Raw genomic sequence first — 14,709 nt, forward strand, 5'->3', positions numbered from 1 at the left:
GAGCCCTCCTGCTAAGGGTAGACAGCTGCTCGTTCCACCCCACCCCCCGCCTTAATTGGTTCTCCTCCCTTCCAACGGTGTTGAGGCGGGTGGGAACAGCAGGGGGTGAAGGTGCTGTGTTTAAAGAGGTGGAGTTATGCAGATCTAAAACGCGTGGATTGCAGCAGCAGCAAGCCGAAAAGTGCAGGCATGTAAGGGATCTAGAGGTTGACAACATGTCTTCTTAACGGGAGTCCAGGAGCTCATCTCCACAAATGGACTTTTCAGGATCCTTGGGTGGCTCCGTAGTTTGAAACCAATTCTGGTTATCGCTTCTCGGCCTTTTGGCTAAGATCAAGTGTAGTATCTGTTCTTATCAGTTTAATATCTGATACGTCCCCTATCTGGGGACCATATATTAAATGGATTTTTAGAACAGGGAGATGGAAAAAGAGCTTGCTCTGTCCACTCCACGCATTGACCTGGTATTGCAGTATCTCCAGGACCGGTGCACCCCTTCTTTAATGCAGTTTCTAAAATCAGAAAGAATTGAATTCAATGTTTTTTGTTCATTTTGCTTGTTTGTCGGATTTTGGGATGGACTCTTTGGCTTTGCTTTTCTTCTCCTCATTGGATTTTTCATGTTCAAAGTTGCAGAAGCCAGATTACAAGCTCATTTTGGTTCAACTTCAGCAACTGTGGATTGCATTGCCATGTAATGTGATGCAATGCTATCTTTCTAGCTCTCCCTTTTTACTTCCTTTTGGATAAACAGACATATTAGGCAAGCATTTTGGAGCTTTCACCTAAATAACTACAGGTGGTGAGATAAGCTGCACAATATAATTGACCTTTCAGTATATTGTTGCACACACACCATCTATTTAGCAAATGCCCTTGTTATCAACAGCAGCCTTTTAAACTCACCTGAGCTAACAGGTATGTGCGCTGGTTACTCTGCTGCGCTTAAAATTTCTTTTTTGGTTTGCTACAATGCCTTTTCTGAAACGTTGTCTCCTTCTGCTGGAACACTGACTTCTTTCATTTAATGCCTGCAGACTATAAAAGAGAACCCAACCCAAAAAGTTTGGTTGATTAGTCTGTGGCATTCTGTTAAACTGTTGCTTATGGCGGTCTCTGTGAGCTTCTCAGCGACATTCAGCCAGCCAGGTATCCTGCCTGCAGTAGATGGAATGTGGCAATGGAACGCTGGCTGCGCGTGTCATAATAGGCTCTGAGCCTTTATATACCTGTGCACAGCAGCAGCCACCTTCAGTCTGCTGCTGGACAGCCAGCAGCAGCAGCAGCAGGAGAGGTATGTAATCAGGAGCCCTCCTGCTAAGGGTAGACAGCTGCTAGTTCCACCCCACCCCCCGCCTTAATTGGTTCTCCTCCCTTCCAACGGTGTTGAGGCGGGTGGGAACAGCAGGGGGTGAAGGTGCTGTGTTTAAAGAGGTGGAGTTATGCAGATCTAAAACGCGTGGATTGCAGCAGAAGCAAGCCGAAAAGTGCAGGCATGTAAGGGATCTAGAGGTTGACAACATGTCTTCTTAACGGGAGTCCAGGAGCTCATCTCCACAAATGGACTTTTCAGGATCCTTGGGTGGCTCCGTAGTTTGAAACCAATTCTGGTTATCGCTTCTCGGCCTTTTGGCTAAGATCAAGTGTAGTATCTGTTCTTATCAGTTTAATATCTGATACGTCCCCTATCTGGGGACCATATATTAAATGGATTTTTAGAACAGGGAGATGGAAAAAGAGCTTGCTCTGTCCACTCCACGCATTGACCTGGTATTGCAGTATCTCCAGGACCGGTGCACCCCTTCTTTAATGCAGTTTCTAAAATCAGAAAGAATTGAATTCAATGTTTTTTGTTCATTTTGCTTGTTTGTCGGATTTTGGGATGGACTCTTTGGCTTTGCTTTTCTTCTCCTCATTGGATTTTTCATGTTCAAAGTTGCAGAAGCCAGATTACAAGCTCATTTTGGTTCAACTTCAGCAACTGTGCATTGCATTGCCATGTAATGTGATGCAATGCTATCTTTCTAGCTCTCCCTTTTTACTTCCTTTTGGATAAACAGACATATTAGGCAAGCATTTTGGAGCTTTCACCTAAATAACTACAGGTGGTGAGATAAGCTGCACAATATAATTGACCTTTCAGTATATTGTTGCACACACACCATCTATTTAGCAAATGCCCTTGTTATCAACAGCAGCCTTTTAAACTCACCTGAGCTAACAGGTATGTGCGCTGGTTACTCTGCTGCGCTTAAAATTTCTTTTTTGGTTTGCTACAATGCCTTTTCTGAAACGTTGTCTCCTTCTGCTGGAACACTGACTTCTTTCATTTAATGCCTGCAGACTATAAAAGAGAACCCAACCCAAAAAGTTTGGTTGATTAGTCTGTGGCATTCTGTTAAACTGTTGCTTATGGCGGTCTCTGTGAGCTTCTCAGCGACATTCAGCCAGCCAGGTATCCTGCCTGCAGTAGATGGAATGTGGCAATGGAACGCTGGCTGCGCGTGTCATAATAGGCTCTGAGCCTTTATATACCTGTGCACAGCAGCAGCCACCTTCAGTCTGCTGCTGGACAGCCAGCAGCAGCAGCAGCAGGAGAGGTATGTAATCAGGAGCCCTCCTGCTAAGGGTAGACAGCTGCTCGTTCCACCCCACCCCCCGCCTTAATTGGTTCTCCTCCCTTCCAACGGTGTTGAGGCGGGTGGGAACAGCAGGGGGTGAAGGTGCTGTGTTTAAAGAGGTGGAGTTATGCAGATCTAAAACGCGTGGATTGCAGCAGCAGCAAGCCGAAAAGTGCAGGCATGTAAGGGATCTAGAGGTTGACAACATGTCTTCTTAACGGGAGTCCAGGAGCTCATCTCCACAAATGGACTTTTCAGGATCCTTGGGTGGCTCCGTAGTTTGAAACCAATTCTGGTTATCGCTTCTCGGCCTTTTGGCTAAGATCAAGTGTAGTATCTGTTCTTATCAGTTTAATATCTGATACGTCCCCTATCTGGGGACCATATATTAAATGGATTTTTAGAACAGGGAGATGGAAAAAGAGCTTGCTCTGTCCACTCCACGCATTGACCTGGTATTGCAGTATCTCCAGGACCGGTGCACCCCTTCTTTAATGCAGTTTCTAAAATCAGAAAGAATTGAATTCAATGTTTTTTGTTCATTTTGCTTGTTTGTCGGATTTTGGGATGGACTCTTTGGCTTTGCTTTTCTTCTCCTCATTGGATTTTTCATGTTCAAAGTTGCAGAAGCCAGATTACAAGCTCATTTTGGTTCAACTTCAGCAACTGTGCATTGCATTGCCATGTAATGTGATGCAATGCTATCTTTCTAGCTCTCCCTTTTTACTTCCTTTTGGATAAACAGACATATTAGGCAAGCATTTTGGAGCTTTCACCTAAATAACTACAGGTGGTGAGATAAGCTGCACAATATAATTGACCTTTCAGTATATTGTTGCACACACACCATCTATTTAGCAAATGCCCTTGTTATCAACAGCAGCCTTTTAAACTCACCTGAGCTAACAGGTATGTGCGCTGGTTACTCTGCTGCGCTTAAAATTTCTTTTTTGGTTTGCTACAATGCCTTTTCTGAAACGTTGTCTCCTTCTGCTGGAACACTGACTTCTTTCATTTAATGCCTGCAGACTATAAAAGAGAACCCAACCCAAAAAGTTTGGTTGATTAGTCTGTGGCATTCTGTTAAACTGTTGCTTATGGCGGTCTCTGTGAGCTTCTCAGCGACATTCAGCCAGCCAGGTATCCTGCCTGCAGTAGATGGAATGTGGCAATGGAACGCTGGCTGCGCGTGTCATAATAGGCTCTGAGCCTTTATATACCTGTGCACAGCAGCAGCCACCTTCAGTCTGCTGCTGGACAGCCAGCAGCAGCAGCAGCAGGAGAGGTATGTAATCAGGAGCCCTCCTGCTAAGGGTAGACAGCTGCTCGTTCCACCCCACCCCCCGCCTTAATTGGTTCTCCTCCCTTCCAACGGTGTTGAGGCGGGTGGGAACAGCAGGGGGTGAAGGTGCTGTGTTTAAAGAGGTGGAGTTATGCAGATCTAAAACGCGTGGATTGCAGCAGCAGCAAGCCGAAAAGTGCAGGCATGTAAGGGATCTAGAGGTTGACAACATGTCTTCTTAACGGGAGTCCAGGAGCTCATCTCCACAAATGGACTTTTCAGGATCCTTGGGTGGCTCCGTAGTTTGAAACCAATTCTGGTTATCGCTTCTCGGCCTTTTGGCTAAGATCAAGTGTAGTATCTGTTCTTATCAGTTTAATATCTGATACGTCCCCTATCTGGGGACCATATATTAAATGGATTTTTAGAACAGGGAGATGGAAAAAGAGCTTGCTCTGTCCACTCCACGCATTGACCTGGTATTGCAGTATCTCCAGGACCGGTGCACCCCTTCTTTAATGCAGTTTCTAAAATCAGAAAGAATTGAATTCAATGTTTTTTGTTCATTTTGCTTGTTTGTCGGATTTTGGGATGGACTCTTTGGCTTTGCTTTTCTTCTCCTCATTGGATTTTTCATGTTCAAAGTTGCAGAAGCCAGATTACAAGCTCATTTTGGTTCAACTTCAGCAACTGTGCATTGCATTGCCATGTAATGTGATGCAATGCTATCTTTCTAGCTCTCCCTTTTTACTTCCTTTTGGATAAACAGACATATTAGGCAAGCATTTTGGAGCTTTCACCTAAATAACTACAGGTGGTGAGATAAGCTGCACAATATAATTGACCTTTCAGTATATTGTTGCACACACACCATCTATTTAGCAAATGCCCTTGTTATCAACAGCAGCCTTTTAAACTCACCTGAGCTAACAGGTATGTGCGCTGGTTACTCTGCTGCGCTTAAAATTTCTTTTTTGGTTTGCTACAATGCCTTTTCTGAAACGTTGTCTCCTTCTGCTGGAACACTGACTTCTTTCATTTAATGCCTGCAGACTATAAAAGAGAACCCAACCCAAAAAGTTTGGTTGATTAGTCTGTGGCATTCTGTTAAACTGTTGCTTATGGCGGTCTCTGTGAGCTTCTCAGCGACATTCAGCCAGCCAGGTATCCTGCCTGCAGTAGATGGAATGTGGCAATGGAACGCTGGCTGCGCGTGTCATAATAGGCTCTGAGCCTTTATATACCTGTGCACAGCAGCAGCCACCTTCAGTCTGCTGCTGGACAGCCAGCAGCAGCAGCAGCAGGAGAGGTATGTAATCGGGAGCCCTCCTGCTAAGGGTAGACAGCTGCTCGTTCCACCCCACCCCCCGCCTTAATTGGTTCTCCTCCCTTCCAACGGTGTTGAGGCGGGTGGGAACAGCAGGGGGTGAAGGTGCTGTGTTTAAAGAGGTGGAGTTATGCAGATCTAAAACGCGTGGATTGCAGCAGCAGCAAGCCGAAAAGTGCAGGCATGTAAGGGATCTAGAGGTTGACAACATGTCTTCTTAACGGGAGTCCAGGAGCTCATCTCCACAAATGGACTTTTCAGGATCCTTGGGTGGCTCCGTAGTTTGAAACCAATTCTGGTTATCGCTTCTCGGCCTTTTGGCTAAGATCAAGTGTAGTATCTGTTCTTATCAGTTTAATATCTGATACGTCCCCTATCTGGGGACCATATATTAAATGGATTTTTAGAACAGGGAGATGGAAAAAGAGCTTGCTCTGTCCACTCCACGCATTGACCTGGTATTGCAGTATCTCCAGGACCGGTGCACCCCTTCTTTAATGCAGTTTCTAAAATCAGAAAGAATTGAATTCAATGTTTTTTGTTCATTTTGCTTGTTTGTCGGATTTTGGGATGGACTCTTTGGCTTTGCTTTTCTTCTCCTCATTGGATTTTTCATGTTCAAAGTTGCAGAAGCCAGATTACAAGCTCATTTTGGTTCAACTTCAGCAACTGTGCATTGCATTGCCATGTAATGTGATGCAATGCTATCTTTCTAGCTCTCCCTTTTTACTTCCTTTTGGATAAACAGACATATTAGGCAAGCATTTTGGAGCTTTCACCTAAATAACTACAGGTGGTGAGATAAGCTGCACAATATAATTGACCTTTCAGTATATTGTTGCACACACACCATCTATTTAGCAAATGCCCTTGTTATCAACAGCAGCCTTTTAAACTCACCTGAGCTAACAGGTATGTGCGCTGGTTACTCTGCTGCGCTTAAAATTTCTTTTTTGGTTTGCTACAATGCCTTTTCTGAAACGTTGTCTCCTTCTGCTGGAACACTGACTTCTTTCATTTAATGCCTGCAGACTATAAAAGAGAACCCAACCCAAAAAGTTTGGTTGATTAGTCTGTGGCATTCTGTTAAACTGTTGCTTATGGCGGTCTCTGTGAGCTTCTCAGCGACATTCAGCCAGCCAGGTATCCTGCCTGCAGTAGATGGAATGTGGCAATGGAACGCTGGCTGCGCGTGTCATAATAGGCTCTGAGCCTTTATATACCTGTGCACAGCAGCAGCCACCTTCAGTCTGCTGCTGGACAGCCAGCAGCAGCAGCAGCAGGAGAGGTATGTAATCGGGAGCCCTCCTGCTAAGGGTAGACAGCTGCTCGTTCCACCCCACCCCTTAATTGGTTCTCCTCCCTTCCAACGGTGTTGAGGCGGGTGGGAACAGCAGGGGGTGAAGGTGCTGTGTTTAAAGAGGTGGAGTTATGCAGATCTAAAACGCGTGGATTGCAGCAGCAGCAAGCCGAAAAGTGCAGGCATGTAAGGGATCTAGAGGTTGACAACATGTCTCCTTAACGGGAGTCCAGGAGCTCATCTCCACAAATGGACTTTTCAGGATCCTTGGGTGGCTCCGTAGTTTGAAACCAATTCTGGTTATCGCTTCTCGGCCTTTTGGCTAAGATCAAGTGTAGTATCTTTCGAAAAGGCGGTTTTGGATGTTGGCCGCCCTAGTAGATTGATACATTATGCACACTGGGGTTTAGGCGCTTGTTAGTACGCCAGGTGGCTAATATAGTCATCTGGTGGAAAGCATGGCCCCCCAGGATCGACGCCATTGGGCCGGGGAAGATCGAAAGCCCGAAGTGTGAAGTGCCCCAGGAGTGGTGACCCTGGGGTGCCTTAACTCACTGGGATTGGGAACCCCACTTGAGTTTATGGCACATTTGCACTAGCACTTCAATATTTCTTTCTTCACACACACCCTTATTCCGGGCCTTCTGGCCTTAGGATGGGGAATTTTTCAATTCCCGGTCGAAGGTCCGGGCAGTATTATACTGTGAAACCTTCACTATTTATTTAATTTTTTTTTGTCACTGTGTGTCCACTTTTTCACGTGTGTCCACGTCCTTACTAGGATTTTGTCGGGATGCGGTTCCCTTACGGGTTCCTCTCTTGGCAGGTCTAGGGGGGGAGTGTGTGGCCATCAGGTTCCGCTCCCCCCTGAACCCCACTGGCTCTCCTCTTTCGGGAGGAGAGCGTTGTTGGCTCCCCTCTTCCGGGAGGGGAGCACAGTCTTTGGCTCCCAGTGCCTTGCTCGGGTGAGAACTCGGGCAGGTATTGGGGGTAAGATTGGGTCGCCTCTGGCTCCGGCTGGAGGTGGCTATTTGTCCCTGTTCCTCGCTGTGGCCTTCTGGCTCGGAGGGACGGGGAATGGTTTGGGGGACCCTTCTCCTTTTGGAGAGGGTTTCAAGAAGACCAGCATCCTAGTGCACTTTTTTTTGTGGCACTTGTCACTTTTTTAAGCGCACTCGGGTTTTGTACACGAATTCGGGCTTTCGATAAAAAAAAAAATCTGTTCTTATCAGTTTAATATCTGATACGTCCCCTATCTGGGGACCATATATTAAACGGATTTTTAGAACAGGGAGATGGAAAAAGAGCTTGCTCTGTCCACTCCACGCATTGACCTGGTATTGCAGTATCTCCAGGACCGGTGCACCCCTTCTTTAATGCAGTTTCTAAAATCAGAAAGAATTGAATTCAATGTTTTTTGTTCATTTTGCTTGTTTGTCGGATTTTGGGATGGACTCTTTGGCTTTGCTTTTCTTCTCCTCATTGGATTTTTCATGTTCAAAGTTGCAGAAGCCAGATTACAAGCTCATTTTGGTTCAACTTCAGCAACTGTGCATTGCATTGCCATGTAATGTGATGCAATGCTATCTTTCTAGCTCTCCCTTTTTACTTCCTTTTGGATAAACAGACATATTAGGCAAGCATTTTGGAGCTTTCACCTAAATAACTACAGGTGGTGAGATAAGCTGCACAATATAATTGACCTTTCAGTATATTGTTGCACACACACCATCTATTTAGCAAATGCCCTTGTTATCAACAGCAGCCTTTTAAACTCACCTGAGCTAACAGGTATGTGCGCTGGTTACTCTGCTGCGCTTAAAATTTCTTTTTTGGTTTGCTACAATGCCTTTTCTGAAACGTTGTCTCCTTCTGCTGGAACACTGACTTCTTTCATTTAATGCCTGCAGACTATAAAAGAGAACCCAACCCAAAAAGTTTGGTTGATTAGTCTGTGGCATTCTGTTAAACTGTTGCTTATGGCGGTCTCTGTGAGCTTCTCAGCGACATTCAGCCAGCCAGGTATCCTGCCTGCAGTAGATGGAATGTGGCAATGGAACGCTGGCTGCGCGTGTCATAATAGGCTCTGAGCCTTTATATACCTGTGCACAGCAGCAGCCACCTTCAGTCTGCTGCTGGACAGCCAGCAGCAGCAGCAGCAGGAGAGGTATGTAATCGGGAGCCCTTCTGCTAAGGGTAGACAGCTGCTCGTTCCACCCCACCCCCCGCCTTAATTGGTTCTCCTCCCTTCCAACGGTGTTGAGGCGGGTGGGAACAGCAGGGGGTGAAGGTGCTGTGTTTAAAGAGGTGGAGTTATGCAGATCTAAAACGCGTGGATTGCAGCAGCAGCAAGCCGAAAAGTGCAGGCATGTAAGGGATCTAGAGGTTGACAACATGTCTCCTTAACGGGAGTCCAGGAGCTTATCTCCACAAATGGACTTTTCAGGATCCTTGGGTGGCTCCGTAGTTTGAAACCAATTCTGGTTATCGCTTCTCGGCCTTTTGGCTAAGATCAAGTGTAGTATCTTTCGAAAAGGCGGTTTTGGATGTTGGCCGCCCTAGTAGATTGATACATTATGCACACTGGGGTTTAGGCGCTTGTTAGTACGCCAGGTGGCTAATATAGTCATCTGGTGGAAAGCATGGCCCCCCAGGATCGACGCCATTGGGCCGGGGAAGATCGAAAGCCCGAAGTGTGAAGTGCCCCAGGAGTGGTGACCCTGGGGTGCCTTAACTCACTGGGATTGGGAACCCCACTTGAGTTTATGGCACATTTGCACTAGCAGTTCAATATTTCTTTCTTCACACACACCCTTATTCCGGGCCTTCTGGCCTTAGGATGGGGAATTTTTCAATTCCCGGTCGAAGGTCCGGGCAGTATTATACTGTGAAACCTTCACTATTTATTTAATTTTTTTTTGTCACTGTGTGTCCACTTTTTCACGTGTGTCCACGTCCTTACTAGGATTTTGTCGGGATGCGGTTCCCTTACGGGTTCCTCTCTTGGCAGGTCTAGGGGGGGAGTGTGTGGCCATCAGGTTCCGCTCCCCCCTGAACCCCACTGGCTCTCCTCTTTCGGGAGGAGAGCGTTGTTGGCTCCCCTCTTCCGGGAGGGGAGCACAGTCTTTGGCTCCCAGTGCCTTGCTCGGGTGAGAACTCGGGCAGGTATTGGGGGTAAGATTGGGTCGCCTCTGGCTCCGGCTGGAGGTGGCTATTTGTCCCTGTTCCTCGCTGTGGCCTTCTGGCTCGGAGGGACGGGGAATGGTTTGGGGGACCCTTCTCCTTTTGGAGAGGGTTTCAAGAAGACCAGCATCCTAGTGCACTTTTTTTTGTGGCACTTGTCACTTTTTTAAGCGCACTCGGGTTTTGTACACGAATTCGGGCTTTCGATAAAAAAAAAAATCTGTTCTTATCAGTTTAATATCTGATACGTCCCCTATCTGGGGACCATATATTAAATGGATTTTTAGAACAGGGAGATGGAAAAAGAGCTTGCTCTGTCCACTCCACGCATTGACCTGGTATTGCAGTATCTCCAGGACCGGTGCACCCCTTCTTTAATGCAGTTTCTAAAATCAGAAAGAATTGAATTCAATGTTTTTTGTTCATTTTGCTTGTTTGTCGGATTTTGGGATGGACTCTTTGGCTTTGCTTTTCTTCTCCTCATTGGATTTTTCATGTTCAAAGTTGCAGAAGCCAGATTACAAGCTCATTTTGGTTCAACTTCAGCAACTGTGCATTGCATTGCCATGTAATGTGATGCAATGCTATCTTTCTAGCTCTCCCTTTTTACTTCCTTTTGGATAAACAGACATATTAGGCAAGCATTTTGGAGCTTTCACCTAAATAACTACAGGTGGTGAGATAAGCTGCACAATATAATTGACCTTTCAGTATATTGTTGCACACACACCATCTATTTAGCAAATGCCCTTGTTATCAACAGCAGCCTTTTAAACTCACCTGAGCTAACAGGTATGTGCGCTGGTTACTCTGCTGCGCTTAAAATTTCTTTTTTGGTTTGCTACAATGCCTTTTCTGAAACGTTGTCTCCTTCTGCTGGAACACTGACTTCTTTCATTTAATGCCTGCAGACTATAAAAGAGAACCCAACCCAAAAAGTTTGGTTGATTAGTCTGTGGCATTCTGTTAAACTGTTGCTTATGGCGGTCTCTGTGAGCTTCTCAGCGACATTCAGCCAGCCAGGTATCCTGCCTGCAGTAGATGGAATGTGGCAATGGAACGCTGGCTGCGCGTGTCATAATAGGCTCTGAACCTTTATATACCTGTGCACAGCAGCAGCCACCTTCAGTCTGCTGCTGGACAGCCAGCAGCAGCAGCAGGAGAGGTATGTAATCAGGAGCCCTCCTGCTAAGGGTAGACAGCTGCTCGTTCCACCCCACCCCCCGCCTTAATTGGTTCTCCTCCCTTCCAACGGTGTTGAGGCGGGTGGGAACAGCAGGGGGTGAAGGTGCTGTGTTTAAAGAGGTGGAGTTATGCAGATCTAAAACGCGTGGATTGCAGCAGCAGCAAGCCGAAAAGTGCAGGCATGTAAGGGATCTAGAGGTTGACAACATGTCTTCTTAACGGGAGTCCAGGAGCTCATCTCCACAAATGGACTTTTCAGGATCCTTGGGTGGCTCCGTAGTTTGAAACCAATTCTGGTTATCGCTTCTCGGCCTTTTGGCTAAGATCAAGTGCAGTGATCTAGCGGTTGCTGCCTTGGTCTTGACTGGGAGGTGCTTGGGGTACCCGGCTCCTTGGCCTGGGGGGATCGCTACACTCATCGGTGGAGCTAAACCCCCCTGCTGCTATTAGGGAGTCGGATTAGTCCCTGGGCAACGAGAGGCGATCACCTTGTCACCACACATAGCTGTGGGGGGCAACTGTCGCCACACATAGCTGTGGTGGCAACATTTGGAGGATTAAAAGGAAAAACGGAAGGAAAACGGATTGTTGAGATGGAGTTTTGGAAAAAGAAGAGATGCTTACGTTTTTTTGTGAAACGGGAGACGGAAGAAACTTTTTTGGAAGAAAAATGGATTCTGGAAATTTTGAGGAAACATGAAGTTTTGGAGAAGGATATCTACTGTATGCAAGAAATAAAGCAAGGTAAAGTTTGTGATGTGACTCTAGTTTCTGAGGAAAAGTGCATTCATTTTTTCAAATGCTGGAGTGAAGAGGATTCTGGGAAAATTGGAGTAAGTGCATCATTCATGGGGAAACCGAAGAGTGTGATAATTTACATGGACAATCCGTTTGTGGAAATAGAGGAGATAATGTTTTTTTTGGAATCTAAATGTAAGATGGTAAAGTTTCAGAAATTATACAGGAACAAAGTTGGTATTTGGAACGGAAAGAGACGTTTTTTGGTGTGGACAACAGGAGAAGAAAATTTGCATAATGGGAGGATTATGGTAAACGGGAGTTCTGGGTATTGTTACATGGAAAGCAGCAAAGGAACTTTTGAAAAGAACTTTGGAGGACAAAAGGAAGATATTGGTGATAAAATGAAGAAGGAAGTTGATGCGATAATTATAGAGGAGAATAAGCAGGGAAAAGAAGTTGAAAGTTTAAAGGTGAAGAAAAAGGTAACGGTACAGGAAAATTGTGGATCAAGGAAAGTATCTGGTGAAAAGAAAGAAGTAAAAGAGGAAAAGGGTAAAGTTTTGGAGAAGGTGGTGACTTTCAGAGATGATGAGGAAGAGTATGATTGGGAACAGATGCGGTTAGAGCATGAGGAGGAAGAAAAGAAGTTAAGGGGTTTTGTTGGGAGGAAAGTAAAAGGGAAAAAGGGGATATTTAGTTTGGGAAACCGGGTGAAGTAATGTCAGTTGTGATTTGTTTGGAAACTGTTGAAACTGTAAAGGAATTGTTATGTTTAACTTTATATATATTAATTCAAATGAAAAAATATAAATATAATATCTAAACACGATGATGGAACTAAAATCTTGAGTTTAGTGATATATGATTTAAGATTATAAAACTTAATTTCTGAGTGTTTGGAAAAAAAAAAAAAAAAAAAAAAAAAAAAAATCTGTTCTTATCAGTTTAATATCTGATACGTCCCCTATCTGGGGACCATATATTAAATGGATTTTTAGAACAGGGAGATGGAAAAAGAGCTTGCTCTGTCCACTCCACGCATTGACCTGGTATTGCAGTATCTCCAGGACCGGTGCACCCCTTCTTTAATGCAGTTTCTAAAATCAGAAAGAATTGAATTCAATGTTTTTTGTTCATTTTGCTTGTTTGTCGGATTTTGGGATGGACTCTTTGGCTTTGCTTTTCTTCTCCTCATTGGATTTTTCATGTTCAAAGTTGCAGAAGCCAGATTACAAGCTCATTTTGGTTCAACTTCAGCAACTGTGCATTGCATTGCCATGTAATGTGATGCAATGCTATCTTTCTAGCTCTCCCTTTTTACTTCCTTTTGGATAAACAGACATATTAGGCAAGCATTTTGGAGCTTTCACCTAAATAACTACAGGTGGTGAGATAAGCTGCACAATATAATTGACCTTTCAGTATATTGTTGCACACACACCATCTATTTAGCAAATGCCCTTGTTATCAACAGCAGCCTTTTAAACTCACCTGAGCTAACAGGTATGTGCGCTGGTTACTCTGCTGCGCTTAAAATTTCTTTTTTGGTTTGCTACAATGCCTTTTCTGAAACGTTGTCTCCTTCTGCTGGAACACTGACTTCTTTCATTTAATGCCTGCAGACTATAAAAGAGAACCCAACCCAAAAAGTTTGGTTGATTAGTCTGTGGCATTCTGTTAAACTGTTGCTTATGGCGGTCTCTGTGAGCTTCTCAGCGACATTCAGCCAGCCAGGTATCCTGCCTGCAGTAGATGGAATGTGGCAATGGAACGCTGGCTGCGCGTGTCATAATAGGCTCTGAGCCTTTATATACCTGTGCACAGCAGCAGCCACCTTCAGTCTGCTGCTGGACAGCCAGCAGCAGCAGCAGCAGGAGAGGTATGTAATCAGGAGCCCTCCTGCTAAGGGTAGACAGCTGCTCGTTCCACCCCACCCCCCGCCTTAATTGGTTCTCCTCCCTTCCAACGGTGTTGAGGCGGGTGGGAACAGCAGGGGGTGAAGGTGCTGTGTTTAAAGAGGTGGAGTTATGCAGATCTAAAACGCGTGGATTGCAGCAGCAGCAAGCCGAAAAGTGCAGGCATGTAAGGGATCTAGAGGTTGACAACATGTCTTCTTAACGGGAGTCCAGGAGCTCATCTCCACAAATGGACTTTTCAGGATCCTTGGGTGGCTCCGTAGTTTGAAACCAATTCTGGTTATCGCTTCTCGGCCTTTTGGCTAAGATCAAGTGTAGTATCTGTTCTTATCAGTTTAATATCTGATACGTCCCCTATCTGGGGACCATATATTAAATGGATTTTTAGAACAGGGAGATGGAAAAAGAGCTTGCTCTGTCCACTCCACGCATTGACCTGGTATTGCAGTATCTCCAGGACCGGTGCACCCCTTCTTTAATGCAGTTTCTAAAATCAGAAAGAATTGAATTCAATGTTTTTTGTTCATTTTGCTTGTTTGTCGGATTTTGGGATGGACTCTTTGGCTTTGCTTTTCTTCTCCTCATTGGATTTTTCATGTTCAAAGTTGCAGAAGCCAGATTACAAGCTCATTTTGGTTCAACTTCAGCAACTGTGCATTGCATTGCCATGTAATGTGATGCAATGCTATCTTTCTAGCTCTCCCTTTTTACTTCCTTTTGGATAAACAGACATATTAGGCAAGCATTTTGGAGCTTTCACCTAAATAACTACAGGTGGTGAGATAAGCTGCACAATATAATTGACCTTTCAGTATATTGTTGCACACACACCATCTATTTAGCAAATGCCCTTGTTATCAACAGCAGCCTTTTAAACTCACCTGAGCTAACAGGTATGTGCGCTGGTTACTCTGCTGCGCTTAAAATTTCTTTTTTGGTTTGCTACAATGCCTTTTCTGAAACGTTGTCTCCTTCTGCTGGAACACTGACTTCTTTCATTTAATGCCCGCAGACTATAAAAGAGAACCCAACCCAAAAAGTTTGGTTGATTAGTCTGTGGCATTCTGTTAAACTGTTGCTTATGGCGGTCTCTGTGAGCTTCTCAGCGACATTCAGCCAGCCAGGTAGCCTGCCTGCAGTAGATGGAATGTGGC

General features: G+C 45.1%; 8 non-coding genes and 3 pseudogenes across 8 annotated transcripts; all 11 read left to right on the forward strand.

The window, feature by feature from the left end:
• Positions 1–307: 307 nt before the first annotated feature.
• On the forward strand, positions 308–498 carry LOC141221391 (U2 spliceosomal RNA). Its single transcript, XR_012289424.1, has one exon. It is a non-coding gene; the product is annotated as a U2 spliceosomal RNA (small nuclear RNA).
• Positions 499–1,613: 1,115 nt separating this feature from the next.
• On the forward strand, positions 1,614–1,804 carry LOC141221392 (U2 spliceosomal RNA). Its single transcript, XR_012289425.1, has one exon. It is a non-coding gene; the product is annotated as a U2 spliceosomal RNA (small nuclear RNA).
• Positions 1,805–2,919: 1,115 nt separating this feature from the next.
• LOC141221394 (U2 spliceosomal RNA) lies at positions 2,920–3,110 on the forward strand. Its single transcript, XR_012289426.1, has one exon. It is a non-coding gene; the product is annotated as a U2 spliceosomal RNA (small nuclear RNA).
• Positions 3,111–4,225: 1,115 nt separating this feature from the next.
• On the forward strand, positions 4,226–4,416 carry LOC141221396 (U2 spliceosomal RNA). The gene has a single exon (XR_012289428.1). It is a non-coding gene; the product is annotated as a U2 spliceosomal RNA (small nuclear RNA).
• A 1,115-nt stretch (positions 4,417–5,531) lies between these two features.
• LOC141221397 (U2 spliceosomal RNA) lies at positions 5,532–5,722 on the forward strand. The gene has a single exon (XR_012289429.1). It is a non-coding gene; the product is annotated as a U2 spliceosomal RNA (small nuclear RNA).
• Positions 5,723–6,832: 1,110 nt separating this feature from the next.
• On the forward strand, positions 6,833–6,924 carry LOC141221642 (U2 spliceosomal RNA; annotated as a pseudogene).
• Positions 6,925–7,718: 794 nt separating this feature from the next.
• Positions 7,719–7,901, forward strand: LOC141221565 (U2 spliceosomal RNA). The gene has a single exon (XR_012289592.1). It is a non-coding gene; the product is annotated as a U2 spliceosomal RNA (small nuclear RNA).
• A 1,115-nt stretch (positions 7,902–9,016) lies between these two features.
• Positions 9,017–9,108, forward strand: LOC141221643 (U2 spliceosomal RNA; annotated as a pseudogene).
• A 794-nt stretch (positions 9,109–9,902) lies between these two features.
• On the forward strand, positions 9,903–10,085 carry LOC141221562 (U2 spliceosomal RNA). The gene has a single exon (XR_012289589.1). It is a non-coding gene; the product is annotated as a U2 spliceosomal RNA (small nuclear RNA).
• Positions 10,086–12,518: 2,433 nt separating this feature from the next.
• LOC141221601 (U2 spliceosomal RNA) lies at positions 12,519–12,722 on the forward strand (annotated as a pseudogene).
• A 1,115-nt stretch (positions 12,723–13,837) lies between these two features.
• Positions 13,838–14,028, forward strand: LOC141221398 (U2 spliceosomal RNA). The gene has a single exon (XR_012289430.1). It is a non-coding gene; the product is annotated as a U2 spliceosomal RNA (small nuclear RNA).
• Positions 14,029–14,709: the final 681 nt, after the last annotated feature.

This window comes from Phyllobates terribilis, unplaced genomic scaffold, assembly GCF_046119375.1.
Source record: "Phyllobates terribilis strain yellow unplaced genomic scaffold, ASM4611937v1 Scaffold_325__1_contigs__length_2139453, whole genome shotgun sequence".
Classification (NCBI taxonomy): domain Eukaryota; kingdom Metazoa; phylum Chordata; class Amphibia; order Anura; family Dendrobatidae; genus Phyllobates; species Phyllobates terribilis.